The 17834-nt window shown below is 36.4% G+C and overlaps 2 non-coding genes across 2 annotated transcripts; one reads left to right on the plus strand and one right to left on the minus strand.

Annotated features, from left to right (window-relative positions):
• Positions 1-4711: 4711 nt before the first annotated feature.
• LOC112101397 lies at positions 4712-4818 on the minus strand. The gene has a single exon (XR_002907523.1). It is a non-coding gene; the product is annotated as a small nucleolar RNA R71 (small nucleolar RNA).
• A 12389-nt stretch (positions 4819-17207) lies between these two features.
• Positions 17208-17311, plus strand: LOC112101239. Its single transcript, XR_002907366.1, has one exon. It is a non-coding gene; the product is annotated as a small nucleolar RNA R71 (small nucleolar RNA).
• The last annotated feature ends 523 nt before the right edge of the window (positions 17312-17834 follow it).

Consider the following 17834-nt stretch of genomic DNA (forward strand, 5'->3'; position numbering starts at 1 on the left):
CATCGACACGTGGTGTTCTGCTACCTTTTATGTTTTTCTCCAAAACATCCCCCTAGTTGCTTTTGGCGAGAAGTATTGGAGGCAAAATAAACTTACATAAAAAGTAAGAGCGACACGTGGCGATATGAAGTTTAGCTCGATGGGCAGCTGAATAGAGAGTGCCTTGCCTAGCTTCTTTTCTGACTAAATCTTATATATTTGCAAGCCAGAAATCTTCTTTTTTTTTTTTCTTTTTTTTTAACCAAACTAATGGCAGCTCCTTGGGTGGCCCGGGTACCACTCTTTCTATGAGGTGTATATGGTCTCCGTACATCTTAAAATGTGAACTAGGTCACGCAAAAGCTCAAACATTATTTTCTATCTTACGTAGTAAAAGTGCATGTATGGATGTGCCAAGTTGAAAGATGGCGCCTCTAGGGGTACCCTGAGAACCCAAAAAATAAAGATGGGCTCCCTTTCCTCGGAAATGGCTACCAATTTGGACATGTTGGAAAGGACGGAGTTGATTGATAAAAAATTTTCATCTATTTCTGGGGATGAACACCAAATATGGGTAGAGGGTATTGTTAGGGTACCCCACTATTACCTATAGTTTGTTTTTTAGCGATTGCCATGTATAGATCGTTGTGGTGAGGACTTCGATGCCTTCTTTGGCCATTTGAGAAGTGGTTCATCAGTTACCCCAAGATCCACCTTATTTAAGGGTACATTTCCTACATATGCTCCGGGGACAAAAAGAAAATCACAAGGTTCCTTTCCTGGCAGCTTAAGGGGTACCCGGGTACACAAAAAAGAATATGGGCTCCAACCCCATGAATGGAAGCTCTCTAGAGTGAACAAGACTTTGAGGGGACACTTTGATGAAGTTTTAGAGGAGAAGGCCTATAAAGTGAAAGGCCCTGAGGAGCTTTAAGCTAAACTTGAGGACTTGGTACCTCGACAACGCATCATGACCGAGGAATGGAGTATTGATCTGGGGCTGGTGGTGTCAAGAGTGGAGAATTGGGTAGATAAGCCGGCTATCTTGAATGCAATTGAGAATAGCAGGGATCCCCACACATCTTGGTCTGAAAGCCCATGGAGATCAACTGAGGTACTGATAACTCTATGAAATGAGAGTTATTACATCAATTCTAGACTTAAATCAAGATCACTTAGAGAGCAAATAAGATGTTTTTATTACATTTTAGTTATATTTTGCATAAACATTCATTTTAGTTAAGTCTTAATAAGTTTTGTTTGAATCAAAGTAATTTGTACTCAAAACAGGTACATAATTGTAGGTTTTCGGAAAGTCTTAATTCATGAAGGGATGTTGAGACATTAGATTAGCAAGAGGAGGAAAGAAGATGGCCACAAAAGAAGTAAAACACAATCGAGAACAATGCAGTGTTGTAGCTGTTGTTAGAGCAACCAGTGATGTAGCAATCTGGGAGCAAATGAGGGAGAAAACTTAGATGCGGGCCAGTTGCAGAATCGCGATTTGCATGTTTCCTAATTTAACTCATGCACGCCCACAAACTTTTATTTACCCTAGTTTGTAGTATAAAAGGGGGGCGCGTGTTGTGCAAATTTTATTGAACTCGCAAGTGCACGAATCTATTGTAGAATAGATCAATGGTGATGAGTGTCGATCCCACGAGTAAGTTGATTTTAATTGTGTGTAGAATTAATTTTTCTAAATGGGTGGTTGGATTTGTGGAGTAATTTAGATTATTCTAAAATTTGAATTAAAATGGCAGAAATGAATTGAAGTGAAATCTATTTAAATGACGCACTTGGGTATCTAGATCCGTATCAACAAAGTAATTTAGATTATCCTAAAATTTGAATTAAAATGGCGGAAATGAATTGAAGTGAAATCTATTGAAATGACACACTTGGGTATTTAGATCCGTATCAACATGAACTATGGGCTAAATATTCCTTATTAGTGCCAATTAAATCCTGAGGGGGAAATCCACACCTCATGAACCACACTCCAATCAATATGGTGCTAAGGGCTTATCGTGCCAAATAATAATAACCTTGTACTAGGGAGCCGGTGAAACCAAGGCGGTATCTAGACAAGATTATTATTTTTTGTCGACGAAAAGTCAAAACATCCACAATAATTAGAGGGGAAGAGAGAGTAAATTTACCAAATAAAGCCCATGACACATGTTGAGACTTCACCTTTAACCCAAGCTTGAAAGAAAATTAGCTGCTCATAATTGAACTAGGGGCAAAATGAGAATTTATTAAAATACGTAGAAAATACAAGATGGAGAAGGAATTACATAAAATGGAGCCCAAAAATGGATTCAGGGATATCAAATTAGGGGGGAGAGGTCCCTTTTTTATAGATACATTGAGTAAATCATGGCCATTGGATTAAAAATAGTTTGGACGCTCAGGATTGTGCTATGTCATCAGTCAACAGTACACGGTTTGACCACGTGTTTTGAACAGTGATACGGTTTGACCACGCGGTTTGAACAGTCAACCGGTTTGAACAGTGATGCGGTTTGGTTGAAAATAATCTTGTATATATGCATGTACCGTACGCGTAATTTTTGGTCCACCAACATGCGGCCACGTCACCGATCAACAGTGCATAAGAATTCTCTCCAATGGAATCATGACACCTCATCAGTCAATGCCACATCATCGGTCAATGCCACGTCATCGATCCGTCTATGTGAACAGTGTCGTGACCAGTAACGTAGACAATACCGTACATATGAATAGTACCATACATGTGAACAGTGACATTTTTTCTTTTATTATCCTCCTAAGGTTTTCGACTGTCTTGAGTTCAAAAGTGATGTTTGTTTTGCCGTCTGATTTCTCGTTTATTGTGAAATGACCATGGTGCCCCTAAAATACGTAAAATACTTAATTAAAATAAAGCACACATAATTAAATCACAAGAAGCTTAAATACATAAAAGTAAGGGTATTAGTAAAACTTGAACTGTAAAATGACAATTTTCTCCTTTATAAATATACATTTTCTAACACTCAACAGCACGTACAACATAGAAAGGTGGCAAGGGAATTATCGTGAAATCATTAGAGAAGAAATGAGAAGAAGATCATAATTAAAGAGTGCAGTTTTGGCAGCGTTGAGGAATTGTGCAGAGTTATTTGGATTTGCTTTTTACCGTTCTCAACTTATTCTTCTTTTCTTTATTTGATTGTTCTGATGTATCCCGTGAACAATATATTTATGTTTATTTTTCTCATCCAGAATATGAACTAGATTTGCTTGTAGTTGAATGACAAACAATCCAATGGGTTCTTGATTGTTCTTATATGTTGTTATATCGTTGTTGTAGCATTTTACTCTAGTAGTTATTATTAATATAACTGTTATTTCGGTTGACCACCCATTTAATAGTTTAAGTTAAGATAAAGGCGCAAAAGGGTATGTCTTAGTGGATATGATTAGAATATTACTCGATCTTAATTTAAATTTCCTGGATTAAGTTATCTTGAATCCCATAAGGGCTATACTTGAAGTTAAGATTTGTGACACAGTAGACATAGGTGCTCACCTTGTAGGGTGGAGATTAGCAACTGGTCATTGTTAAGAGATTTAAGGGTATGAGAGTTTCAATATGCGACAGTTGAGGATGCAGATTAATTCTGCCCTGTGCTGCAGCACTTGCCGTAACAACTAGTGTTAACTTGATAAAAAACAGTTAGCCCATAAGGAGTGTTTGATCATTCAACTACCATAGTCTCAATTGAATCTTAGACACATTTAATTTACTTTATTGCATTACGGTATTGTTTTACTTTATTCTCTCACAATCATCAATTACGATAGAACACACTTTATATTTGTTAATTTCAGACTTAAGTAGTTTGCATTATTGTGATTGCTATAGCATTTCAAGTAACATCAATCCCTACGGAGACGATCGTGAATATTCATCACTTTATTACTTGTTGTGTATACTTGTACATTGACATCTGTAGCATTTGATTATAAAATTAACCAACAAGTTTTTGGCACCGTTGCCGGGGATTGATTGTTTATTTTTGAAGTGTGAAGTAAATCTTGATAGCGCCAATTTAATTTGATTCATTTTATTTATTGGCAGATTAGTACTTGCATGTGCAAAGACGGGTCTGTGGTATTCCAATTCGATCATGAGATTGAAAGAACCATTAGGAGTCTGCGAAGAGAACAAAGGAATTCAAAAACTGTTTCAAGCATGAATAATTTACAGGATGTAGGAAATTTAGACCCTCACGGGCCCTTACAACCAGTCAACATTCAAGAAGAGTAGAATGAACATGCTAACGAGAGACAGCCAGACAATAACAACATTATTTACATGGCTGATGACAGAGATAGAGATATTAGAGATTATGCTATGTTAACTCCTCAAGTTGTACACCCTGGGATAATCAGACCTGAAGTAGAAGCTGCAAACTTTGAGTTGAAGCCAGTGATGTTTCAAATGTTGCAAACAATTGGTCAATTCAATGGATTGTCAAATGACGATCCTCATCTCCATCTTAAGTTGTTCTTGGAAGTGAGTGATGCTTTCAAGATTGCTGGAGCTACACAAGATGCCTTAAGACTGAGGCTTTTTCTTTATTCCTTAAGAGATCGAGAAAGAGCATGGTTAAATTCGTTACCATCTGATTCCATCATTACATGGAATGAGTTAACTGATAAATTTCTAATGAAATATTTCCCACCGACGAAAAATACAAAATTGCGGAATGAGATTACTTCTTTCCATCAACTTGAAGATGAGAGTTTGTATGAGGCTTGAGACAGATTCAAATAACTGCTCAGAAGGTGTCCTCATCATGGCATTCCTTGTTGCATTCAATTGGAAACTTTCTACAATGGGTTGAATCTGAGTACAAGATTAATGGTGGATGCTTCAGCAAATGGAGCCCTGTTATCCAAATCATATACTGGAGCTTATGAAATTCTGGAGAGAATTACCAATAATAATTATCAGTGGCCATTAGCCAGGCAACCAGTAGCAAGAGGAACAACATGGGTACATAACATAGATGCAATTTCAGCCTTATCAGCACAAGTAACCTCATTGACTAACATGGTAAAGGCCATGACATCTGCTTCAGTAGTAGTGAAGCAAATTGCTGAACTTTCTTGTGTATATTGTGGTGAAGAACATGACTTCGATAATTGTCTTGGAAATCCAGCTTCAGTAAATTATGTGGGTAATTTCAATCGATAGCTTTAGAACAACCTATATTCAAATACTTACAACCTTGGCTGGAAACAACACCCAAATTTTTCATGGAGCAGTCAGAATCGAAATGCCCCAGCATTAAATGGACAAAATAGGAACACTCAACCACCTGGTTTTCATTAGCAGAGTCAAGGGCAAAAACATATCAGTCAGGATCCAATGACTCCACTAGAAGCACTGATTAAGGAATACATTGCAAAGAATGAAGCAATGTGCAGAGTCAAGCTGTATCCTTGAGGAACCTGGAAAACCAAATGGGACAACTTGCCACAACAATGAGTAGCAGGACTCAAGGAAGCTTACCTAGCAACACAAAAGACCCTAGGAGAGAGGGCAAAGAACACTGCAAAGTAATTAATTTGAGATCTGGAAAGAATATTGATGTCCCAGTTGATGTGACTAAAAAGGGGATGGAATTTAATTCCTCACAAAAACCACCTCAAGATGGAAGCATGTTACAACAACCCAACCATCAAGACACTAGTTACAGGGGCCAAGCTACATCAACTTCAGAGGGAACTCAACCAGAGCATGCTGAAAAAGAAGTTGCAACACCAGTAGCCACGACCTACACCAAACCAAACAAGCAGAGTTTGGTACCTCAAGAAGCTACCCAGCAGTTTAGACATCCACCACATTTCCCACAGAGATTCCAGAAGCAAAAACAAGACAAGTAGTTTAGTAAATTCCTGGAAGTACTGAAGCAATTACACATCAACATATCTTTTGTGGAAACTTTGGAACAAATGCCTAATTATGTGAAATTTCTACAAGACATCTTGGTATGAAAGAGAAGGCTGGGAGAATTTGAAACTGTTGCTTTTACACAGGAGAGCAGTCATATGTGTTGTGTAAATTTTATTGAACTCGCAAGTGCACAAATCTATTATAGAATAGATTAATGGTGATGAGTGTCGATCCCATGAGGAGGTAGATTTTAATTATATGTAGAATTAATTTTGTATGAAGGTTGTTGGATTTGTGGTGAAAGTGACTTAGATTATCCTAAAATTGGAATTGAAATGACGAGAATAAATTGAAGAGAAATCTATTGAAATGACGTACTTGGGTATCTGGATCCGTATCAACATGCAACATGGGCTAAATATTCCTTATTAATGCCAATTAAATCATGAGGAGGGTATCTACACCTCATGAACCACACTCTAATCAATATGGTGCTAAGGGCTTATCGTGCCAAATAATAATAACCTTATACTAGGAAACCGGTGAAACCAGGGTGGTATCTAGACAAGCTTATTATTATTTGTCGACGAGAAGTCAAAACATCCACAAAAACTACAGGGGAAGAGAAAATAAATTTATTAAATAAAGCCCATGACACATGTTGAGACTTCACCTTCAACCTAAGCTTAAAAGAAAATTAGCTACTCATAATTGAACTAGGGGTAAAATGGGAATTTATTAAAACACGTAGAAAATACAAGATGGAGAAGGAATTATAGAAAATAGAGTCCAAAAATGGATTTAGAGCTATCAAATTAGGGGGGGGGGGATGCCCCCTTTTTATAGATACATTGAGCAAATCATGACCATCAGATTAAAAACAGTTTGGACGCTTAGGATTGCGCCACGTCATCAGTCAATAGTACGCGATTTGATCACGCGGTTTGAACAGTGACACGGTTTGACCCGGCTTGAACAGTAGTGTGGTTTAGTTGAAAATAATTATGTGTATATGCATGTACAGTACGCACAATTTTTGGTCCACTAACATGCTGCCATGTCACCAATCAACAGTGCATAAGAATTTTAGTTCAACAGAATCGTGACACCTCATCAGTCAATGCCACATCATCGATCCGTCTATGTGAACAGTGTCGTGAACAGTAACGTAGACAGTACCATACATGTGAATAGTGCCATTTTTCCTTTTATGCTCGTCCTAAGGTTTTCAACCGTCCTGAGTTCAAAAGTGATGTCCGTTTTGCTGTATGATCTCTCGTTCATTGTGAAATGACCATAATGCCCCTAAAATATATAAAATACTTAATTAAAATAAAACACACGTAATTAAATCACAAGAAACTTAAATACATAAAAATAAGGGTGTTAGTAAGGCTTGAATTGTAAAATGATGATTTTCTCATTTATAAAGATACATTTTCTAACACTCAACTAGGGATGGCAATGGGCACTGCCCGCAGCGGGTTTGCCATTACCAAACCCAAACCCGCACAAAATTTAAATTACAAAACCCACCCGCAACCCACAGCGGGTTTTGATTTTTTTAAAAAAACCCACCCGCAGTGGGTTTTGATTTTTTTAAAAAAACCCACCCGCAACGGGTTTTAACAATTACCAAACCCGCAATGGTATCCGGCGGATTTTTTACGGGTTTCCGTATTTAAAATCACACATGTTTAATATATAAATTTATAATAATAACCTCAAATTCTATATAACATACTCAATTTTATATTTAAACAATGTAAATGAAAAATTAAAATTTCCACATCAATTCAACACAAATTCTCAAATTTAAGTATAAATTACACAAATCTATTTAAAAAACACAAACTAGTATCTAAAAATAATAATTACATTTCATATTATCATTTAAAACAAGCTCCAAGAGAAGATATTCATTTCATTCACCACCATAAGCACCCATCCAACACAATGCCTATAATAATAATTAAGATTAATATTTTCAAATACTAATTCGAAGGGAAATGCCTTTAGTTTTCTTTAGATTATGACTTTAAAATAGGAGATGGGCCACATACACACATACACAACTTTGAACCTTTGGTTATTTGGTAATTTGATTAATGACATTATTTTCTTTATACATTTTTAGATTAAAATTAAATTAAAAATATTCGCAAAAAATATTGCGGGTTTGGTGGATATCCATGCGGGTATCCACCGGATATAAGGTTAATACCAAACCCACCCGCATCCATGTGCGGGTTTTAATTTATAATACTAAACCCGCCCGCAACGGGTAAAATTACCCGCAACGGGCGAGTTTTGGCGGGTGGGTTTGGACGGGTTTGCGGGTTTGCGGGTACAATTGCCATCCCTACACTCAACACACCCCCCAACCAGCTTATTGTTAGTCCCTAGCAAATAAAGCGAAAATAAAATTCAAATTCAAAATGTTTTTTTATTTATTTAAACAATCGTGTTTATTTAATCAGACTAATGATAGTAGTCAAATAAAAGTATAAGCATTATCTTCAGTCTAAAGAAGCATCACACCCACATCAACCATCCATATGAATCAACCCAGTGGACTTTGTCATAGCTACTTTCAAGAATGACATGTCAAACCCCAAAATCTCACTGGAAGTAGTGACACTCTCACAAAGAAATTAAATCCAATAAAAATAGTCACTCCAATGAATGGTAATTGAGAGAAAATAATAAAGAAGTGATATCACATGCTCTCACCAAGATGAAAGAAATATGCCCTCAGCTTAGAAATAATACGATCTCAAGTCAAATAAAAATGCTAGTCAACCCAATTTATTTATTTATTTATTTATTATTTTTTTATGCACCATTACATCATTTTAGCCCATATAACTAGCTTCTACTTCAGACTATAGTTTCCTAAAATTAAGAAGGACTTTTATTAGGACGTAATGTAGGCTAGGGACATGACTATCAAAGGAAGGGAAATAAAGAAAACAAAGTGTATGTTTGAGAAAAATGTAGAGAGATTTTTTTTGGAAGTTGCAAGGTGGATTTCACCTATTATTGTTATTTTTTTTAAATTTTTTTAACAACAATTTTTTTATTTTTTTTTCTTTTGTTTGGCATAACTTCACTGAAAAAAATAATTATTTACATTTTTCTCAAACATAAATAGGTGATGAAACTCGTAAGATATCGGGTAATACTCCAAATCGGAGTGGGTCAAGATGATAAGTTTGACAAAGAAAATATATATATATATATATTTAAAGGCTCAAAAGGGTTAACTATGGATATTTCATAAAAGGGATGGCTAAAAAGGCTCAAACGGATCAAAGATGGCCTTTCCATCGTCTTTTAGGGTTCTAAATAATCTTCCATATCTACTAGTTAGATGAGCCTCCAAATGTAGCAACACACATTTTTTTTTTTAGGATTAACTCAAAAGAAATCTAGCGATCGTGTATAAAATAATAAACTGCTAAGCTGTATAGAGAATGGGCAAACGGGTTACTCTCCAAGAAAAATAATAGGCTAAAAAAACTCACTTGGTACTTATTATGACATGTTCATTCCTTCGAGCAACTCATATTTGTCTCCAACATCAACATGTAGAGTAGCAAACATAGCGTAACAGCACTTAAGACCAAAGATAATACAAATACTAAAATTTAAAATTCATCATGTCATCCAATGTTAAAACAAATCACACAATTTTTTTTTAAACAACTTTCTACCCCCCAACCTATTCTAAACATGAAAGGAAAATATGCATACAGAAATGTGAAAATGATGCAGAAAAACTAATTAGAAAAGTTACACTTAAAATGATAGAAAAAGAAATGGTTTTTTTAAACTAAGAAGATGCGTTTCTAGAGGCACTACACTCCATATTTAGCCATCTTCGACTCAAAAAATTTGAAAGTATATATTTATAAAGGAGAAATTAGAAAGAAGAAGAAGAATGATTGTAAAAAAAATTAATAAAGAAAAAGAAAATATCTAGAATTTTTTTTGTTTTTTGTTTTTTTTTTAACGAAGAAGATGCGTTTCTAGAGTAACTATACTCCATATTCAGCCATCTTCAACACAAAAAGTTAGCAATAGTTAGTTTCTACAACAAAAAATTAGTAAAAACTTAACCAAGATTCCACAATTGTCGACTATTCCCTCCCTCCAACTAGAATGAAACATTATCCTCAATGTTTTAAAGGAAAGAAGTAGAGTTTAGAAGAAATCACTTGGGTGGTGCAACACAGAAGAAAATATTTACAAGCGTAGAGTTAAATCTAATTTGTACTTTTTACTGCGGCTACTGTTACCGTCATTATTTGGATGCTCCAATATAAAGGTTCAGGGGTCTGGCTCTGGTTTATATGCTTTTAACAGATCAAGTAGCTCATTAGCAGTGTGAGCACAAATAAAAAGCTTTTTCGCTGTGGAAGGAATGAAATAGTTTTTTATTGCATGGTTAAGAAATGCGATAAAGCCATCATAAAAATTATTGACATTTAACAGACCGATGGGTTTCTGGTGAATGTGCAGATGGGTCCAAGATGCTAGTGTGATAAATACCTCTAGTGTTGCAAGATCTCCTGGAAGGAAATCAAAGCATCAGCATGATTAAGCATTTCTGTTTTTTTTTCTTGCATGCCTGAGACGACTAACTCTTCTTCAATTGGTGGGTTAGACAAACTGCCCAAAGGTTTTAGGGCTCTTGGGATGATGCCTAACACTTGGCTTCCTCTGAAAAAAATAGCTTCTGAGACCAATTTTGATAACCCTCGGTTGCCTCCTCCATACACCAAGTGTAATTTTCTCTCTGCTTTGCTTCGACCAAGATCTATGGCTGCCTCAACGAACTCTTTATGTTTGCCATAGTTAAATCCAGAAAGCACACACATATTCTTGAATTGTCTATTGGGAGTAGCTGCCATTGGAATATTTCTCAAAAATAATTTGTGAGTGCTTAACAAAAAGTCATATTTAAGAATCTTGGTGACAGTGGGTCACAACAACTGTGTATGAGGTGGCATGTCAGTGTCAAATAAAGTGTAAAGCACATGGATCGCGAGTCAAAAAGGAAACAGTAAAAAGAAAAAGAAACTGATAAAAAAAATTATTAAAGACAATAATGGAAAAGATAAAACAGCAGTGAAATAAAATAACAGTGAAGTAAAAGGATATTTACAGGTAGTTGCGATTGTGGCTCACATCTTCTTATGGTTTTACGTCCAAAAACGGCTTAAAAGCCCTCTATGGGTCGAGGATAGACTTCCCATCCAGTTTTCTCATAAACTGGCAAACAAGGTCGTTTATAGTCAGATTCCCGAGACTATATCGTGCATGCTCTTTCTGGAATAATGGCCATAACTGGAGAATCGCTCATTGCACGTATCCACTGGGATGTGTTTCAAGAGACAGAATGATATCATCCAATGACTCGTTATTCAAGTTATCACTAATGAATTGAATCTTATCTTCCCTATTATCAGACACCATTCCTAAAGAATATGGGTTTTTATTGCATCTCATTCTGGCACATTTATGACAAGCAACAGAAATTCTTCGAGCTCTTCGTTTTCTTGCATAATTTCCTTTACTACAACCAGGCACGTATGCAATAAATTTTGGAGGTAACTCACCTGCCAATCATACTTTAGCCTTGATTAACCAACGTATGTCAGCAAGTATGTTATTCCTCATGAGCAATCGCATGCGTTCGGACCGACCTTCATAGATTGTAAGGAGTGCATTATGAGGAAGTGAAGGGAATCGATTGTTAAACTTTGCTAGAATCTCGTTTCTGTCCATACCTTCGCCTCAGAATATCAGTTATTATAGGAAACTGAAGTAACCGACTTGATTGTCACGGAGTACCGTTATCCACCACTTCACCGGGGTAACAAACTAAAGTACACAAACAGAAAAAAAAAATTAAAAGACACAAAGAAAATTAAAATAGTCCTCTTGTTGAATTTACCTCAAGCTCCAACTGGATGTTGTAGACACTTCTCTCAATGTCTCTGAGTTGGCTTTCTAAATCCTCAACATAGGATACTAACTCTAGTGGTTGTAGAGCCTAAATACGATGTGTTTTACAAAATTGAATCTGCCTTTTGAGATGAGATTTTACATGTTGAAGTGGTTTAAGAATGTTCAAAGGAACTGTTTAGCTATGGTACTTATGATTAACAATGATAAGAGAAAACTTAATGGTTAAACAAACACACTTATGTAAAAATAATTTCAATTAGCAAAGAATAATAAAAAGAAAGAAAGAAAAAAAATCAAATCACCGAAAAGAAAGAAAAAAACTCAATTCAAATCTGGTGGGTCACTCAAATTTATTTCGGTGTCCTCTCCATGTGGTTGGTACTCTAGATATGGCTTTAATCTTTGACCATTAACTTTAAACGTGGCACCATTCTTTGGGTCTTTAATTTCAATTGCCCCATGTGGAAAAACAGTATAAATAATAAAGGGGCCAGACCAACGAGAGCGTAACTTACCTGGGACTAGGTGCAAGCGAGAATTGAATAAAAGTACTTTCTGACATAGAGTGAAAGATTTTCTCATAATTTGCTTGTCATGAAAGACTTTCATTCGCTGCTTGTAAATCTTGGCATTTTCATATGCATCATTGCAAAAAATAGTATAAATAATAAAGGGGCCAGACCAACGAGAGCGTAACTTACCTGGGAATAGGTGCAAGCGAGAATTGAATAAAAGTACTTTCTGACATGGAGTGAAAGATTTTCTCATAATTTGCTTGTCATGAAAGACTTTCATTCGCTGCTTGTAAATCTTGGCATTTTCATATGCATCATTGCGAATTTCTTCAAGTTCCGCCAGTTGTAATCTTCTTTCTGAGCTAGCTTGCTGCATGTCAAAGTTGAATTTCTTGATGGCCCAATACGCACAATGTTCGAGTTCCACAGGTAGGTGGCAAGCTTTTCCATACACTAGCCTGTAGGGTGACATCCCAATCGAGGTCTTGAAAGCCGTTCTATATGCCCATAATACATCATCAAGTCTTAATGACCAATCTTTTCTGTCTGGCCTCACCGTCTTTTCTAATATGTGCTTTATTTCTCGATTGGAGATCTCAACTTGGCCACTGATTTGCGGATGATATGGGGTTGCCACTTTGTGAGTGATTGAATACTTTTTCAAAAGAGTTTTGAATGGTTTGTTACAAAAATGGGCACCACCATAATTGATTATCGCTTGAGGGAATCCAAACCGTGAAACAATGTTGCTTTTCAAAAATCCTATCACCACCTTGTGATCATTGGTTCTACATGGAATTGCTTCTACCCATTTCGATACGTACTCAACAACAACTAATATGTATTGATGGCCAAAAGAAAGGGGAAAGAGTCCCATGAAGTCGATATCCCATACGTCAAAAATCTCAAACATTAGAATTGGATTTAGTGGCATCATATTCCTTCGTGTAATGCTCCCCATTCGTTGACACCTATCACATGAAGAACAAAAAGTGTAAGCGTCTCGAAATATAGTTGGCCAATAGAAACCACATTGTAAAACTTTAGTAGCTGTTTTCTTAGTACTGAAATAGCCTCTACAAGCTTGTTCATGGCATAATGAAAGGATATTTTAAATTTCATTTTTTGGGACACATTGTCTGACAATTTGATCTGCACAATACTTGAACAAATAAGGGTCATCCCAAAAGAAATTCTTTATTTCCGCAAAAAAATTGGCTTTGTCTTGGTTGGTCCAATGCTCTGGAAGTTGACCTGTAACAAGATAATTCACGATGTCAGCATACCACGGTAATGTTTCCACACTCATCAATTGTTCATCTGGAAATGACTCATTCAATGTTAAAGGTTCAGTAATTGTGTCAAAATGGAGACAAGAGAGATGGTCTGCCACAACATTTTCCGTGCCTTTCTTATCTTTAAATTCCAAGTCGAATTCCTACAAAAGTAACACCCAACGAATTAGTCTAGCTTTTGCATCTTTCTTTGTGAGAATATATTTAAGAGCAACATAATCTGTGAATACAATTATTTTACAACCAATGAGATACGATCGAAATTTCTCTAATGCAAACACTACTGCTAGTATTTCTTTTTTAGTAGTTGAATAGTTCAACTGTGCATAATTCAATGTCATACTAGCATAGTAAATAACATAGGGAATTCGATCAACTCTTTGTCCTAACACTGCTCCCACTGCATAATCAGATGCGTCACACATGAGCTCAAATGGTAAGCTCTAGTCTGGGGGCTGAATGATGGGTGATGATGTCAACAACTGCTTTAACTTTTCAAATGCCACAAGACATGAATCATTAAAGATAAAAGGTACATCCTTAGCAAGTAGATTGCATAAGGGTCTAGAAACTTTGCTAAAATCTTTAATGAAACGTCTATAGAAACCAGCATGCCCAAGGAAAGATCTTACTTCTTTGACTGTTTTGGGTGGAGGAAGATTAGAAATGAGATCCACCTTGGCTTTGTCAACCTCAATACCTTTGCTCGAAATGATGTGACCGAGAACAATACCTTATTTTACCATAAAATGGCACTTCTCCCAATTTAAGACTAAGTTCTTCTCGATACATCTCTGCAGAACTAATGTTAGATGATGTAAACATTGATCAAATGAATCACCAAAGACAGAAAAGTCATCCATAAAGACTTCAAGGAATCGTTCAACCATATCAGAAAAAATGCTTAACATGCATCGTTGAAATGTGGCAGGTGCATTACATAATCCAAATGACATCCTCCTATATACAAATGTGCCAAAAGGGCAAGTGGAAGTGGTCTGCTCTTGATCTTTTGGTGCTATGGGAATCTGATTATATCTTGAGTAGCCATCTAAAAAGTAATAAAATTCATGACCTGCTAATCTATCAAGCATTTGATCGATAAATGATAAAGGAAAATGGTCTGTACGTGTGACATAATTCAACTTTCTATAATCAATGCATACAGGCCATCATGTAGTTACTCCAGTTGGTATCAATTCATTATCGGCATTGGTAACTACTGTGACTCCTGATTTTTTAGGGACAACTTGTACATGACTGATCCATGAACTATCAGAAATGGGGTAAATGTTACCTGCATCTAATAGCTTAAGGACTTCAGTTCTAACAACTTCTTTCATGTTAGGATTTAACCGACGTTGCATTTCCCTAGTAGGTTTAGTATTTTCATTCAGGTGAATGTAATGTATGCAGTCTACTGGGTTTATACCTTTTATGTCTGCTATGATCCATCATAATGCTCCTTTGTGCTCTTTTAAAACATCAAACAACTTACCTTTTTGTTCGTCATTGAGGGATGATGAGATGATTACCGGTAGAGTACTTTCTTCTCCCAAAAATGCATATTCCAGAGTGTTGGGTAATAGTTTGAGCTCCAGTTTCGGTGGTGATTCTGATAATGAGATGAGTTTCTTCTCTGATGGTGCTAGTTGCTCAACTTTTGACTTCCATTTATTAATGTCCATGGATGGTGCTGAGTCAAGTAAGGCGTTGACCTCATCGACTGATCTGTCAATATCAAAATCCAAGCCAAAGTGAGTTAAACATGTTTGTAAAGGATCATCACTAAGGTTTGAAACAAAAGTATTATCAACTAATGTTTCTATTAAATTCACATCAACAATTCCATCATCTGCATTGTGAAGTTGTTTGGAAATGTTGAAAATGTTTAGCTCCATAATCATGTTGCCGAAGGACAACTGCATGTTTCCAGTTCTGCATTGAATGTGAGCATCCGCAATTGCTAAGAAAGGTCGGCTGAGGATAATGGGGATGTGCTTCCTTGAATCCTGGATTGGTTGAGTGTCAATTATAATGAAATCAACAGGAAAATAAAACTTATCTACCTGGATAAGCACGTCCTCCACAATACCATGAGGTATTTTTGTGGACCGATCTGCAAGTTATAACACTACTGGAGTTGGATGTAATTCTCCAAGTCCAAGTTTCACAAACACTGAATAAGGTAACAGATTTACACTAGCTCCTAAAATCCCACAAAGCATTCTCAATTGTGTGATTCTCTATACTACATGAGATAGTGGGGGAGCATGAGTCTTTGCATTTTAGAGGAATTTTGTGTTGGAGTATAGAACTAACGTTTTCTGTTAAAAATGCATTCTTTTGAGCATGAATGTTTCTCTTTTTAGTACAAAGGTCTTTAAGAAACTTGGCATAAGATGAAACTTGCTTTATAGTATCAAGTAAAGGGATGTTAACACTTACTTATTTGAAGATTTCAAGAATCTCACCTGTGGATTTTCCCTTCTTTCCTTTAGCTAACCTCTGAGGAAATGGAGCTTTGGGAACATATTCTCGTGGGTTGGTTTATTCTTTCTCTTCCGATGGTGAGTCTTCAACATTCACAGGTACAATTTGATTTTCTTTTGTCATTGGCATCTCTACTTTGTTGTCGACTTCTTTTCCTTTTCGCGAAGTCATGACTGCTTTGACCTCTCCATGCTGCTGTGGTGAACTGGTACTTGCTTCATGTACTCCTTTAGGATTAGGCACTGGTTGACTTGGAAATTTACCTTTCTCAACAGTCATTGCCAAGGTCTGAACTGAAGAAGCAAGTTGTCCTACCATCTTCTCGAGGCTTGAAACTGATTGGGCTTGTGAGTTGAAGCCTGCTCTCATTTCATTTCGTAGTCCATCAATGAGTGGTTCTGTTGCTCAATCGTAGAATGAGTAACATTCTTGAAATTATGGAAAGCATCCTCCCATGGTCTGGGTTGAGAGTAGTTTTGGTTATGATTGTATGGTCTAAATGGTGGCTGAAAGGCTTGAGGAATTTGAGGAATTAGTTGCATTGGTGGAGCTGGAGCTGCTGGTCCATTCTGTTGGAATCCTTGAGAGCATGAAAAATTAGGGTGGTCTCTCCATCCAGGGTTATATATGTTGGAGTATGGGTTGTAATTAGATGGTTTTCTCATTACACCTATGGCATTGGCTTGATCTAAGTATGAGTCATGGTCATGTGGCTCTGTTGATTTAGCAGTCGATAACGATGCTATTTGTCGAGCGAGACCTTCAACCATCTCCTTGACTTATTTGATTCCCGAAGTTGACTTGCCAATGTGAACCTCATTTACTCATTTAATTCTTTTAGTATTCCTGAGTAACTGACTCCGTTGTTGGGAATTATCCGCTTGTCGCTGGAAGAATTCCCAAATCTCTGATGCACTTTTTGACATTAGCTCTCCTCCACTTGTTGTCATTAGTCATTCTTGCACATTCGGCAATAATCCCTTCAAAAAGTATTGGTATTGGTGCCATTTCTCGTACCCATGATGTGGACACTTCAAGAGTAGCCCATTGAATCGCTCCCATGTTTCGAAAAACGACTCGCCTTTTCTCTGGGTAAACTCTGAAATTTCATTGTGAATAGTATTGGTTTTATGCACTGAGAAATATTTATTCAAAAATTTAGTTACCATTTGTTCCCATGATGTAATGCTATTGGTAGGTAATGTATTGAGCCATGAACGAGCTCTATCCTTTAAAGAAAATGAGAATAATCTAAGTTTAACATCATCATCTGAAAAATTCTCATATCTAAATGTTTGACAAAAAGCATGAAAATCATTCAAATGATTATATGGGTCCTCATTTTCTAGGCCATAGATTGTTGGGAGACAATTTAGCACACTAGATTTTGGTTCAAAACTCCTAGAAGCTACATTTGGGTATCTTATGCATGATGTGCTCAAATTAGCTAGGGGACTAAAGTAGTCCTTAAATGACCTATCATGTGGTGGTGCTTGTTGTTGCAAATCTATTTTATTTTTAACATGTTTGTGTGTGCACAATATTTTTTCTAATTCAAGGTCTATAGGCTCAAGATTAGGTAATAGTGACCTTCGACTATGCATGCAAAGAACATAAATAAATGGGAACAAAACAAATAAA

This window comes from Citrus clementina, unplaced genomic scaffold (assembly GCF_000493195.1).
Source record: "Citrus clementina cultivar Clemenules unplaced genomic scaffold, Citrus_clementina_v1.0 scaffold_2, whole genome shotgun sequence".
Classification (NCBI taxonomy): Eukaryota; Viridiplantae; Streptophyta; class Magnoliopsida; order Sapindales; family Rutaceae; genus Citrus; species Citrus x clementina.